The following is a 15362-nucleotide window of genomic DNA, read 5'->3' as shown; positions in this document are numbered from 1 at the left end:
CTGTTCTGCCACCATGGCTGGACACACGTCACCGGCCTGGAAACCTTGGCACGCCTTCTTAGAAACCACTTTGTACACATGGCTTCTGGCCCTCACTTGCCACTTGGGGCTGAATGCCTCATGCCAGCAGGGAATGGTCAAGGTGGAGCAGCCATTTGAGAATGTTCTTTAGTAAACTACTGCGTCACGACCCTAAGTGGTATCGGGATTCATGCTTGAGGTGTTCTCAGCTAACCACCCAGAATCGAGCCTCTGACACACACGAGCTCATTGTTGTGTGCACCGTACAAATTGTTCTTGTTTATAATGTGTAACGTGAAAACAATGTAGAAACCTCAGTATAATCTGTCACAGTAGAAGTGCAACGGCTTGGATTAAAAGAAAAAAAAAGCTTTTGGTTTGATTTCAGAACGAATGCAAGGACTGACTCTTGCATGTAACAGATTTATCTTCCTAATTACCTTATGACTGAGCAAAAAACTCAAAATGGTGTCCCTTATTATACACCTATCACTGCATAAGAAGGGAGGAGGGGGGCACCAGGGTGGCTCAGTCGGTTGAGTGTCTGACTTAGGCTCGGGTCAAGATATCACAGTTTGTGAGTTGAAGCCCCACATCAGGCTCCCTGCTATCAGCAGAGTCCGCTTTGGACCCTCTGACCGCCCCCCCTCGCCCCTCTCCCACTTGTGCTCTCTCTCTCTCAAAAATAAATAGACATTTAAATTAAAAAAAAAAAAAGAAGAAGAAGACTGTGTACACACGTCAGCAAAGGGCAGCTGATATGGGCTTTTAAAGTTTCCTGGAAAAGAAAATGCACGAAGTTGATGATTTATAGATAGGAAGCCAAGAGCTAATGGTATGAAAATAAACTTGCATTGCCTTTGTTTGCTTGAGGTTTATTTTTTTTGTTTGTTTGTTTGTTTTTTTTGAGAGAGAGAGTGCATGAATGTGCACGTGCAGGGGAGGGGCAGAGAGAGAATCTTAAGCAGGTTCCTTGCCCAGCGCCGAGCCGGACGCAGGGATCAATCTCACAACCGTGAGTTTAGGACTTGAGCTGAAATCAAGGATCAGATGCTTAACCAACGGAGACACCCAGGCACCCCGTAATTGTCCATTTTTGTATTGTTCTTTTCTCAGTGGTTTCACTACCCACCCACCCCCCACCCCCCCTTTTTCCAAATGCCACTTCTGCACTCTTCCAGATGGCCTGACCTGCTCGTTTTGCCTTCCTGGTCATTTCCTCCCTTTGAGCTGGTCAAGCCCAGGCCCTGCATGGGCACACAGTGTGTCTAGGCAGATCCTTTCACTCTGAAAACATGGTTCATTGTTGCATCTTCTGCAGTGATTACTGGCCCCTGGCTGCCTGGCCCACTTCGTTTCCTGCCCTCTTTCCCTCTCTAGACTCACACCTGGCCTTCACACTTTCTCTGAGTGCACCAAACATGTTCCTGCCACAGACCACTTGCATCTACCATCCCCCCCCTCTCTCTCTCTGACAGAGCTACTTTCTAGGTGCGTACGAGTCCAGTCCCTTGCTTCGTTCGTGTATTTTTTTTCCCTAGAAAACAGTTCCTTGACTGTTCTATTCCCTTTTCCTCTCGTTAAAATTCTTCTAGCAGTTTCTACAAACTGAAAATATGATATGCATTCTTATAGACTATCTACTCTCATTCGAATGTAAATGTCAAGAGGGCAGAGACTCCATCTTACTGCAAAATAAACCACACCAAAACTCAGCGGCTATAAGGAGTAGCTATTTAGCTCCTAACTCTATAGTTTGGCAATTTGGACCGGGCTCAGCTGGGCAGTCTCTGGTCTGGGGGAGGTTTGGTTGATCTCGACCAAAGCTTAAACATCTGCATTCATTACCTAGGTCAGCGGAAAGCTGGCCGGTGTTTGGCTGAGCCGTCTTGTTCCTTTCCCATGTGACCTCTTACCCTGTAGCGGGCTAGCTGGACTTGTTCACATGGCGGTCTGGGTGCCGAGGCACCTGCTTTCCGTGTCCCTGAATGAGTCACATTTGTGACCGTGCCCTTAGGCGACTCTGATTCAAGTAGTAGAGAAACAGATTCTGCCTCTCGTTGCGAGGACCTGTTAACAGTGCTTTGCAGGATCCTGGATGCCAAGAGAGGAATTTCTGCTTATTTCTACAAACCCAGGGGCGGTATCTGCTTTATTCACTTCTATATCTCTAGCATTAAAACACTGGCTGGCTCAAAACAGGCTCTCAGCAAATACTTTCAAACAGAGGTAACGCCAGTGGGCCACAAGCCAGGAAGCGCAAATTCCGTGGGAACACCCATCACAAATGGATGCTAGTGCTGTGACGGTCACCACGATAGACCCACCATCATCCCTGCCCCCCCCCCGCCCCAATCCCACAGAGGATGTGAACCAAGGCTCTTTGTATAGCTGGTTCAAGGCGTGAAATCAGTGGGAGCTTCCGACTGGCCCAGCCTAGCTCATGGGATTGCCCTGTGACATGTGGGGGAGAGAAGACCAGGCTATAAATACACACATTGGGGAAATACCCACAAAATAAGAAGGTGGATGCCAGAGAGATGAATCTTCCCCAAATTCCCACAGACACCCTGTATGGGATACACTATTTAGAACCTGTCCCAAAGCCTATTTTTTGTTAACTGATAACAGTGGCTGATATCGACCTGGACTATTGCAAGCATGCGTGCACACACACACACACACACACACACACACACACACACAAATTAATTGGCAGATTTGGGAAACTCTGAATTCAGCCAAACAACTATTCTTTCCAGAAACAGCTGTTTAGCGAATGCATTAGTTATTTTGTTTCTTTAAAAAAAAAAAATCCTGTGGATTGCTACAGAGGCGGCAAAGTTCTCTGTGTACAGAATGTCTGCTACCATTATCATTACAAAGGGATCATTAGAACGAGTGGGGAAAAGGGCCCTAACTATCATTTAAAGTAGTCGTAGGCAATAACGCACAAAGACCCTGTGTCACTGGCACTTGAATAAACACGTGCATGAAAAAGCAGAGTATCTCGAATTGGTTCCTGTCAGGCCGAGCAGCAGACAATTTCAATTGTGTTGTAGAAAGACTCCGAAGCGACGATAGGATCTCGTGGCCTTTAAATCAAAGCTTCTTAAGAAGAAAAGAGCAGCTATAGAAAATACCTAACCCGCACAAAACTGGCATCATTTTTCCTTATTTCCTCCAGGGTTTACGAGACAGTTATGGAACCATCAGCACCCTGACACACGTGTACACGCACACCCGTGGCCCCGTTCGGATCCGATATCCCTTTTTGTTCTTGTAACCGTCTGGGCTTAGGGAGGCCACTGAGGCGAGGTGGGATGCCCACGTGGGATGGAACGCCTGACTTCAGGGCTGCAGTTTCAAGGAGTCCCAGGAGGCTTGTGACAGGTCGGGCAGCACCCCTGTGGGCGACCCTCGCCTTTCCACGCCAGCAACTTCTCAGCTTGAGGGCTTTCTCTAACCACGGGAGCCTGCTTTCCTGCCTGTTGGCCAGGCCAGAAACAGCAGAGAATTAACCCTCGCCCAGCAAGCCGCCCTACCCAACAACCAAAGGAGTAACGTATAAATTCCCAAGTTCCCTTGCCCTTTGAACAGAGTATTCTTTTTTTTTTTTTTTTTTTAAGTTACTGCTTGATGGATTGGCAGAGAAGAAGAGGGAGAGAGAAATCCGAAGCAGGTTCCGCACCGTCAGCGCAGAGCCTGACGCGGGGCTCGACCCCACGGAACTGTGAGATCGTGACCTGAGCCGAAGTCAAGAGTCAAACACTTAACTGACTGAGCCACCCAGGCGCCCCTGAACAGGGCACTTCTGAGGTGTGCGTTTGGCAAATGAATTATTTTGCTTCTTTAAAAAAAAAAAAATCCTGTGGATTGTTATAGAGGCGGCAAAGTTCTCTGTGTACAAAATGCTTGCTGCCGTTGTTCATTATAAAGGGATGATTAGAACGCGAGAGGGGGAAAGGGCCCTAACTATCATTTAAAGTAGTCATACGCAATAACGCACAGACCCTGTATCACTGAGAACAAATGTCTTCCAGGTTCCCCCGTGGGGACCGCTTGATCAAGCAGCTTCAGTGGCTGCACCCCTTTTCTGGTTTTATCCTCCCCCCACCCCCAATCCACTGCTCGAATCTCCTTCACCTTCTAAATTAATTGCGGACGCAAAGTTGGCTAAGGGAGGAACGAACACAAACGAAAACGAAGCTCCAGCCTGCCAACCGCCCCTCTCCCAGAAACCCCACACTATCTGCCCACGTACCTCGGCTTGTTCCTTGGAGCGCCTGGGTTCCAGAATGTGGGCCAGGTGCAAACGCGGACGCCCCAAGAGGGAAGCCTCAGCTCACGCACCTCCCACCTGAGTGAACAGAAGGGATCTGGTATCAGGTTGCTAAGAGTCCGGGTCTGGAGGAAGGGACATCCAGGGAAGGGGGAAGCAGGAGGCTCAGGCCTCCGTCCTCTCCCAGGATTCGCAAGAGTCACGCTAGGGTGGGCGTGGCTCTAACGCAAATCAGGACAGATGAGGCCCATCACCTTGATTTCACCAGCGAGTCCTGTGCTCTCTCTAAGCCTTGAACGCCTCATCTTTAACACGGGAATCATACGGCCACCTGTGTGGCTCAGGCAGCTGAGCGTACAACTCTTGATTTCGGCTCAGGGTCGTGGATTGGGCCCCCCGTCGGCTCTGCGCTGAGCGGGGAACCTGCTTAGGATTCTCTCTCTCCCCCTCTCCCCCAACCCCTCCCCCAGTCTCTCTCGCTCTCAAAAAAAAAAAAAAAAAAAAGATGGGGTGCTTGGGTGGCTCAGTGGGTTAAGCCTCGGACTTCAGCTCAGGTCACGATCTCCTGGCTTGTGAGTTCGAGCCCGGTGTCGGGCTCTGTGCTGACAGTTCAGAGCCTGGAGCCTGTTTCTGATTCCGTCTCCCCCTCTCTCTCTCTCTCTCTCTCTCTCTCTCAAAAATGAATAAACATTAAAAAAAATTAATAAAAAATGGAATAATAATACCGGCCTCTGAAGTTTGTTAGAATTAAGTGAATCACTCCACGCAATGCAATAAACCCAGAGCCCTGCCCATCGTAAACCTAACCGCGATTTCATTATGAACAAATACTTTTTGTAATGATCATCTTTACCCTTTTAAATACTAGAATTAGACCCCAGACTTTTGCTTTCTCCTCCTGTCCTGCCAAGAACCCAAGATCAAAGCAAAGAGTAACTTAAAAAGTCAGAGCTGTTGCCGGTTCTAGCCGGCTCCCCCCCCCACCCTGCCTCTGGTTCAGGGGTGCACACGCCCAGCTGACTGTTCCTGTCCATTTCCTTCCTGAGCTGTGACATGGTGACCCCAGGGCAGGGCATGGAGGGACGGGACTCTCAAGGGCTCTGCAACAAAAACAAAAGGGAGAGAGCTCCTGACAAAAGGTTAAATTCTCATGTAAAAAAGCGCATAATCTCAAATCCTCTCCCCAGCTCACCGCCTCCTCCTCACGGTGTGAGCCCGTTCTGCGGCTCCGGCAGCCTTCCAGAGCCATTTTTCAGGCGCTTTGCAGCAGATGTGATCATTATAAAATGCACCGTCGGAGGACTATGGTATTTATTTGTTTTCCTTCATTTCAGTTTTTACTAGCTTTCCTTTAAAGACAGCAAGGCACAGATTGAGCCATAAACTGTCAGATTCCGTATCTTAAGAGGCTACCAATTTCCTAAAATGGGAGATGATTTAAATTTCCAATCAAACGGACAGATAGGAAAATGCATTGCAACTCCGGTAGGAGTTGTAAAGCTCCCAAGCTCTGTTTTGCCCCTTTTAATCTTTATCAGCTCACAGTATTGATATGGACACAGAGAAAATAACTGCACGTTCCAGATGAGACGCAGTTCATCAGAACCAGGTCCTGGGTGGCGGGAAGTAATTCTGGATGCGTCCCCAAAGACCCCCTTTTGTCTCCAGTCCCAGTGGGCTCGGACGGACAATGTGCTAGGGTGTGATGTCAAGAATCAAGATGATGCAAACCACCAGTGAAATCAGTAGGCAGGATGGCTGGAACCCTGCCTGGAACGTAGTTTTGGAAGCCAGCCACGTCAAGACGAATACATTTGCAAAGCCCAATCCAGACAATTAGGATAAGTCCTCTGTGGGTACCCTAACAGGTGACACTCATTTTTTTTTTTTTAATTGTTGTTGTTGCTCGTGTTTGCTGGTCTGGGGTTGGCGGTTTGTTTCTCCTTTGGAGGGACAAGATGCGGGGAGAAGGTAGGAGATACACTCTGAGCATGATTTCCCAGATGGAACCATTTGCCTGGCAACACTCACACCTAGAAGCTTGCCTGGTGCTGGCACAGAAGGATTTGAATGTGGTCGTGGAGAGAAGCAGGGGAAGGCGGTGGGAGGAAGGAAGCAAGCAAGCTAGAATATAATGTGTCCATAAGCCAGGTTTCACCACGGGCACCTGACGGTGGGTCGGTCCGGCTGGAGCCCCCTAGGTGGCTGCGAACTGCAGAGTTGCCCCCACTCCAGGGACACAGAGGCTGGGGTTTTACCCACAATTCCTGGCGGAGAGCTGCTTCCAGGCTCATTAGCTCTGCAGGCCGTGTGAGTCCGCAGGACAGTGGCCACAGAGGAGAGCGGGCAGGGCCCCGGCACCATCTGCCAACAAACGCCACTCTTCATCGTGCACGGGACCAGCTGGAGGCCGGGAGCCAAAACAAGCACCAGGAAAACCCGATTCCAGGAAGAGCCGGCAGCCCCGCGGAAAGGAAATGGCACTACCCGAACGCGGGGTGGTGTTTTGCTGGGCGCACCGTCCCCGCCCCGCACAGGGTCCTCTGAGACGATTTGCGATGCCTATCACACCATCCAGAAAGGAGCTTCCGGCTCAGCGGTGCAATGGTGTTCGGCGGGTAACAGGCGTGGAAAAGCAAAGGCCTCCTGGGACGTGGGGCTCATTAAATGCAATCCCATGTCTCTTTCCTTCACTGCTGAAACGCGGAAGCCCGAATCTCCTAAAAGCCCTAAGTTTGCAGCCATATTCATCTCTTTAATTACTGTGTCTGGTTCACTTTTATTTGCAATCATGGGAGCTTTTTATAGCCCTTTCACGTCTCTGTGCAAGGTGTCAAAGAACCCCAAAGACCCGCGGAGGGGAGAAGGAAGGGAAATTCGCTCACTCAGTCCAGTGAACGTGCTACTGCTTTTTCTCTAGGTCGCTGAAAAGGTATTTAAGCTGCTCAAACCTGAAGGGAGCCTAAGCTGGCGAGGCCCTAAGGCCAGAAGGGTCACAGGGCTAAATGCATCAAAAACGGGGCGGCCTATGTACTTTGATGCGGAACCGGGTAGGTCCCAGCAGAACCTCCCATCAGAACCAACGGCTTCTTTCCGAAGGAGTGTTGGGCGGGCCAACAGCCTGGTTCTCTTTAGCCAATGATCTTAGCTGAAGGCGGGGGGGGGGGGGGGGGGGGGGGGCGCCATGCCCAAGGATCCCTCCCCTCCTTGGGAGTAACCTCGAGTTCTGTGTAGGGTACAAGCCCCTTCCGCCTTGGTTCATTTGGGGCTTCTCTGAAGGATGCACCGATTCCAGAGCTCCCTGGGGCTGGCCCCCCCTGGTTGTAAGCACACGATTCATCCGCTGCTGGTCCCTGCCTTCCCAAATGCTGAGAGCCATCCACAGTGAATGTCCTGCCTGCAAAGGGCTGTCTTGGGGAACCCAACCTATGGCAGCCGCACATCCTGGATACAGTTTGCCATGGCGGATGCGCTGGAGCCCTGTCCACGTGTTTCTGGAAAGCCCTGTGTTAAGGCAAATGTGCCCAGGACAGGAGAGATGCGCTAAGGGTGGCTGGGAAGGCCCCGGATGCCTGGCATTCCCCTGCATATTATCCCAGTGTCTCACAGCGTTCCGAAAAACGTGTACGTTGAGAATGACTGAAAATGTCACTGCATGAAAATGTAAATTTCTGGGGTGCCTGGGTGGCTCAGTCTGGTTAAGTGTTGGACTTTGGCTCAGGGCATGATCTCACGGTTAGTAAGTTCGAGCCCCACGTTGGGCTCTGTGCTGACAGTATGGAGCCTGCTTCGGATTCTGTGTCTCCCTCTCTCTCTGCCCCTACCCCTGCTTGCACTCTCTCTCTCAAAAATAAACACTTCTTTTTAAATGTAAATTTATGCATTGTAAAATAAAGCATCAGGACCATCAAAAAGGTAACAGGACAAGTGAGAAATTGGGAGAAGGATCTGCAATCTATGTGACACAGTGATAATTTTCTTCATATATGGAGAATTCTTGAAAATTAGAAAAAGATGGGCCATCAAAAAAATAAAAAATAAAAAGGACAGAGAGGGTAAACTGAGTTTGCAGCAAAACAAATGATAAAATGGCCTTTAACCTGTACAAAGATATTCACCCTTACTCACAAGAAAAATAAATGTGGGGCACCTGGGTGGCTCAGTCGGTTAAGCGTCAGACCGGCTCAGGTCATGGTCTCGCGGTTTGTGAGTTCGAGCCCCATGTAGGATTTTGTGCTGACAGCTCGGAGACTGGAGCCTGTTTCAGATTCTGTGTCTCCGTCTCTCCACCCCTCCCTAGCTCGTGCTCTCTCTCAAAAAATAAACGTTAAAAAAAAAAAGCAAAGTAATACCAACGCGGGATGTCATTTTCAGGTAACAGACGAATCAAGATCACGAAGCTGAGCAGCACCCTGTGTTGGTGTGTGTGTTAGGTAATAGGTAGTCTCATAAAATTCTGGCAGGTGTATAACTCGGCCCAACCTTTCTGGAAGGCAAATTAGCAGTTTTAAATCCATGGCTCCATGGACTCAACAAGAGTTTGGCTCTTTCTAAGGGTTTATCAATCCAAACCATGTGCAAAGGTGTACATACAGGATTATTCACTTTCACATTGTTTATAGTAGCAAAAAAACCAGAGGTCATCAAAATGTTCATCATTACACGCTAAGGTAAATAAATGAACAGCGAACCCGTGAATAAAATGCTCCTGTGCCCTGCCCACCCTGCAAAGGATCAGTTCCAGGGCCCAACCGAAGCCGAGGTCGGGAGAGCTGGCTGTTCGGGGTATAAATCGGGCACAGCCCACCCCGGCTCCTCCCCGTGGGTTTGGTCAACTTGACCACCACGCTGGGGCCAGAGGGCTGGCTTGGAAACTGTTTTTGCAATGGACTGTGTTCCTTCTGACAAACACTGATATCAAAACACATTTTATCACCACTTGTATTTGAACAGATTATATAATTGGTTGCTCTCTCTTTAAGAAAAAATTACTTATAATGTAAGTGTAAACTATGGTATTTGATTTTTGGATGTTCAAACCAATCCAAAGGAATTCTTTTTCCCAGTTATCTTGTGTCAGGGAGTTTATCAAATAGCTTTCAGTCACAGAATGATTTAAAAGCAAACCTTCCCGAGGTTCATCCTGTTTGTTATGGTCTGAGGGGTCTTTATTCGCAACAGTTCTAAGGGTTTTATCTAATCTATGCCAGCCATAAATTTCTGTGGTAAGGGAGCAAGAATCTTTGGAGCAAAGCTCCCTTAAAATGTTTTTCGAGATACTCATTTCTGAAAAACAAATCAGAACTTGCAAACCCCAAAGCCTCAGAAATGTTCACCTGCTTCATGCTGGCGGGAGCAAAATTTCTTTTCTTTTTCCTTTTTTTGGATTCAGAATTCTTCACAAGCCCCTGGATGTTTTCCTGAGACAAAACTCCAATGGTGGGAGAGGAAGGCACGGCCCCAGTTCAGCTTTTTCCGCTGCCCATCCGCCAATGCCTTGCTGTCCCTTCCACAGAGAGGTGTAGATGCCTATTTCCTAGCAGGTGTCATGGACACAGACACATTTTCCCAGTTCTGTGCTACACAGATTGCGCGGTCCTCTCTAGAAAAGTTGCCAAGGCACACAAACCCAGAATCACACGCCCGGATCTCAGATCCCGGTAACCCTGAACTAGCACAACCAGCTCACTGATGCAGCTGTGGGATGAAGTCTTCAGACGCTGCAAGAAAGGACTGGGGATGAATTGCCCTGGGCCCTGTCGGCTCACTGCGTGCCGAGATGGCGGATGGAGGCACAGGGATGTTTCTTCATTTGTGCGGCCCTGCAGAGCAGCTGGGGGAGGGAACCCCATCTTACGGAGAACTGAGAAGCCAGCCGTGCTGCACGAATGAACGCCTGCATCATCAATCACCGGAATTTGAAACGGACCTTGGATCACGTGACGCACTACTCTCGCCCGTAACCTGCATATTGTTTTTAATTGCTCTCGCTAACCGCACGAGAGAATCCTTGCTCGGGGTTCGGAGAGCCGCTCCTCTGTCAGGTCTCTTGGCAGCCGCAGGGCAGGGGAGTGTTGCTCGCAAGGAGGCTGGTAGCTACCTTGCTCTGCCCCGTCTCCTTCTGTCCTGGGCTCTTCCCTCCTAGCCCCCCCCCCACCCCCACCCCCGCCACCTACCAGCACACTCTCCCACGAGGCCCTTGCTCCCTTCAATCCCAGGCCAGAAATTTGCTGCTTGAGGCCTGGGAGCTCTAGGGGGAGGCAGCGCTGGTGCTGAAACCACAGCACGATGACGCGAGCGCGCGTCCACTGGCAGGGAGCCCGCTTCTGGCTCCTTGGGCTGATGTTTCCCGGGAAGTGGTGCCAGGGACCGGTGGGGACGGCCCGTTTTATGAGGAGTCCAGGCTGCAACGTGGAGCCCTTCCAAGGCGTCTTTCTCATGTCCTTGCTACTCCTCTAATAAACCGGGATTAACCCTAGGTAAAGCGCACTGCGCTGGAAAGGGCCTGTAAATTCTCTCTAGAACCCTGGCCCCCAAATGCTGGCTTTGCGTTTGGCAAACAAAGCTGAACAAATGAGCAGCCACTGGCTTGCCTCCCCACGCCCCCACCCCGCCACGCAGCATGGGGTACACTTCTCAGGAAGCAGGTTTATAAAGTGGGGGTCCCTATACGGGTGTAACTGGACGTGGCTCTTGTGCCAAGTCAAGCTAACACATGTTTTCTAGGACAGGGTCCCTCCGTCCCCCGCCCCCCTCACTCCTTGCCTGGGCTGGCCTGGGGCAAGCACCCTGAGCAGTTCACAGGCTCCCAGGCTCAGCAGGACCCCACACTTGGTTTCAGGCTTTGCTGCCGCCATCTTGAAATTCTTAGCTTCTCTTTGAACAAGAGGCCCAGCAGTGTCATTTTGCAGTGGGCCCTGCAAATTAAGGGTCCTGACCCGGAGGAAGCCATGCTAGGCAGGACACCCCCTCCTGAAACACCTCCTGGGTTTTGCGTTTTCAGAGGAGAGCTGTGGGCTTTCCAGTGTGGGGGGGGTGGCCAGGTTTTCGCCACCTCACCACCTCTCTTTAGAGCGACAGCCCCCTTGGTGAGATTTTTAAAATGCTGCAGAAATTAATACCTATTGAATGATGAGTCATCTCCAAGCCCTGCTGTGTGTACTTTGCATTTTATCACGTAATCCTCACAAGAGCACGGCGAGGCAGGCACCATCGTTCCCCCATTTTAAAGATGGGGAAACGGACTCTCAGAGAGATCAATTCAGCTCAAATCAAACTCAGATGCAGTTAATTCCAAAACATGTAGTTTTAACCACTAGACCATACAGCTTGATTATAAAAGGAAAATATGTTCTCCATTTCATTGGCAGTAAGATTCATAACTGATGTGTTGATTGACTCTGAGTGTGGAGATGAAGGCAGGTTGGAAGGAGGAAAGTAATAGAAAAACATTCTTTTTCTACCCCCCCCCCCGCCCCCACCACCAAGCACACAGGAGGATATAAACTGATATTGCCAGAATGCCATAAAGAAACAAGACTCTCCTGTAATTTTTTCCTGTTCACTTTGGTCCGGGCTTTACTTTTAAGGCTGTTGGCTTGCGTAACTGTAAGCTCTTTTGGCTCTTGGACCGTGGGATTCATTATCCCAAAATGGCTCGCAGGCCTCGGCGTTCGATATCTTCTCAAATGCATTCAGCAGACCAAGGATATGCCCAGAATCCAACATCAGGGAATTTTCCACAATTATAACCATCATCATCGAACAACCAAAGCCAATGTTTATTCATTGCTACGAGCCAGCCAGTTTACATATATTGATTTATTTAATCCTCACACCCACCATATAAGGGAAGCATCATCATTGTGATTTTACAGATGAGGACACTGAGGCCCAGAGAGATGACGTAATTCCGTGAGATCACCTTGCTGGTAACTCTGGGAGCCAGGACTGGAATCAAAGAGCATACTCTTAACCCTTACGCCGCATGAAAGCCGAACATCGTCAAAGGAGCTGTCCTGAGAACAGAACTCTAGACATGAATAATCCAGAGTAGTGGGGACTCCTGATCCTACAACTATGGTGACCGTCTCTCTTGACCTCCCCTTATTTATATACCACTGATGAAATGTGGACTCACTGGGAATGAGACCCATCTGGACCCAGCCCAAGCAGCACTGGGGCTACATGGTTCTTTACCTATCCACATTAGATTACAGATGTCCATGACTCAAGAACATCATCTCCTTTAAGGTGCCTGGCTATCTCAGTTGCTTAAGTGTCCGACTCTTGATTTCCGCTCAGGTCCTGATCTCACGGTTCATGAGTTCGAGCCCTGCATCAGGCTCCATGCTGACAGTGCAGAACCTGCTTGGGATTCTCTGTCTCCCTCTCTCTCTGCCCTTCCTCCCCTCTGCCCCCCTCTCTCTCTCTCAAAAATAAATAGACATTTTTAAATTATATCATTTCTGGGGCGCCTGAGTGGCTCAGTTGGTTAAGTGTCTGACTTCAGCTCAGGTCACGATCTCACAGCTTGTGAGTTCAAACCCGGCATCAGGCTCTGTGCTGACAGCTCGGAGCCTGGAGCCAGCTTCTGATTTTGTGTCTCCCTCTCTGTCTCCCCCCCCCCCCCCACCACTCACATTCTCTCTCTCTCTCTCTCAAAAATAAACATTAACAAATATTTAAAAATAAAAATAAATAAAAAATATCATCTCTCTCAATTTTCTAACTGGACCTACTGGAGAGTGACAACCAGTTAATCTAAGGGAACCCAGTCTCTGACATACACTGCTTGTGAAGCCACTAGCCTAAGGATAGAATTGAGAAGTGAATGGAGAAGACATTTCGCGAATCCCAATACCTCTCATTTAATTTCTTGCTGCACCACCGAGATGAAGGTATCAGTATCCCCATTCTACAGACGGGAAAGCAGAGGAAATTTAGCAACTTGCCCTAAGTCCCAGCACAAGGAAACGATGGAGCCAGGGATTCAAATCCCAGATCACCGAAAACCATGAGCTGAGTAACCTCTCTGAATCCTGTGCCATAAAGCCCAGCATCAGCCTTACACAGGACTGCTTAGCGTCTTCCGTCACAGCATGAAACTGTGCTCCCAAGGCCACGTTCAGCCCCCACCCCTGCCGGCCACGGTATCCTAATCAATACGAGCTGCTCATTGAGGTTTTCTTGCCCCTGAAAAGGTTCTACACAAACATTTTTTTTCTCCCGACTAGATCATATTCATAATCATTTTAATGGGGCGATTTCATGTTTATGGAAGTCATAGCAACTTACCTTCAGCCAAACCTATCAGTCCTCTTTCTTCCTTTCCTTCTCTCTAATTCTGTGACTGTGGGAACTGATTACACTTTAGAAAAAGTATTGCCCTACATGCCACTAACTTTGCAGCTGCACATGTAGGTTACTGTTCGGGGAAGAAAAGCACTTTTAAAAAGAGAGCTTGCGCCCCTCTGTCCACTCACCGTCACACAGAAAACACCTGCAGGTGCACACACTCACAGACCCATGTGCGCCCACTCATGCATGTGCACACAATCACACAGGCAAGCCCACAATGTGTGTGTGTGTGTGTGTGTGTGTGTGCGCGCGCGCACACACACACACACAGATTGGCTCACTCCCTAAGACTCACTGACTGGGCGTTGAGGTTCTTGGAAAGCAGGCCATTCAGGTAAACAGTGTTCTTTCTGGAAAACCGCCTCTGCCCTCTTTGCTCAGACACACCCACTCCTGGCTAGAAGCCAGCCTCAGGGACTTACCTGGTGTATTTTATTAAAACAAAGGCTACAGTCACTTTCCAGCAATGACTGCAGGGTGACTCCACACTGTAAACAGAATCTGTATTTACTGAGCCACACTTTTTTATCCACTGGCAACTTTTTTCAGACATGTTTCCAGTTTTATTTATTTATTAAGTGTACTTATTTTCAAAGACCGAGAGAGAGAGAGGGGGAGGGAGGGGCAGAGAGAGAGAGAGGCGAGGGGACAGCGAGCCAGGGAGAGGAGGGAGAGAGAATCGGAGCGGGCTCCATGCTGTCAGCACAGAGCCCGACATGGGGCTCGAACCCACAAACAGTGAGATCAAGACCTGAACCGAAACCAAGAATCAGACGCACCACCCAGGTGCCCCAGACATGTTGCCAATTTCAATCTATTATAAATATTTATAAAAACCAAAAAATCAAGAACAATTATTACTGGGAAGTGACAATTTTCTTTATAAAGGATTCACCATGCTTTGAAAGAAGACTCTTGGTGCACACAAAACACGGCTATCAACAACATTTAACTATACGCCTGGCTTTTCAGGGACCTCCTTATCACATAAAGCGTGGGGGATGATCACTACTGAACCCACAGATAATTAAAACTGCAGGTTCTTCTGAACAGACAAACACAATGCTGAAAGAAACGTCTTTGATTTCAAATCAAAAATTTTAAATGCGTTGAGCAGAATTAATTGGTTGAGAAAAAGAAAGGGGAAAGTTGCCTCAGAAGGCATTCAGAAATTCCAAAGACAAACTCAAGGAAGAAAAATAGATGTCACCTGCAAACCTCCAAACATGGGGTCTTTTCCTAAGTCTTGCAGTCTTGAGGCTTCCTCTATACCCAAAGTCCAAATCCTTTTTCTCCCTTTACCGCCAGCTGGCCCCGAGATCATCAAGCAGTGCTAAATATAGGCCAGCCTCTTTTTGTGTTTCTTTTCGCTTCCTTTCGCGTCCCTTCGCTGGGGACATGGTCATGTTTTAGTCCAGAAGAAACCCAGGCAAAATTGACCATTTTTCCTGGAAAGCGTATGTGTCTAATTCCTAATTTTGCAAGAACCAGGCAGCGTAAATTTAGTTTATTAAAACATGCATTTAGCACATTTGCCAGAGTGGTGATATTTATTCCCCCTGAACTTTAAATCATCTTGGACGGTGAAAGAGATCTTTAATTATGTATAGACGCAGGACAACAGAACACAACACGCTGGGTTTCTTTCTTTAATATATATTTCCCAAGAGCAAGAAAATGATAGGTTAAGCATTTAACG

General features: G+C 48.7%; 1 long non-coding RNA gene across 2 annotated transcripts in view; it reads right to left on the bottom strand.

Moving 5' to 3' along the window:
* Positions 1 to 4703, bottom strand: part of LOC123385468 — a 37333-nt gene extending 32630 nt beyond the window's left edge. The window contains exon 1 of one of the 2 annotated variants that reach the window (XR_006598043.1): positions 4286 to 4703. This is a non-coding gene — a long non-coding RNA (uncharacterized LOC123385468). The remainder of the gene's footprint in view (positions 1 to 4285) is intronic. The other variant, XR_006598048.1, reaches the window with a different exon arrangement.
* Positions 4704 to 15362: the final 10659 nt, after the last annotated feature.

This window comes from Felis catus, chromosome A1, assembly GCF_018350175.1.
Source record: "Felis catus isolate Fca126 chromosome A1, F.catus_Fca126_mat1.0, whole genome shotgun sequence".
NCBI lineage: Eukaryota > Metazoa > Chordata > Mammalia > Carnivora > Felidae > Felis > Felis catus.
This window is presented reverse-complemented; position numbering and strand designations above follow the sequence as displayed.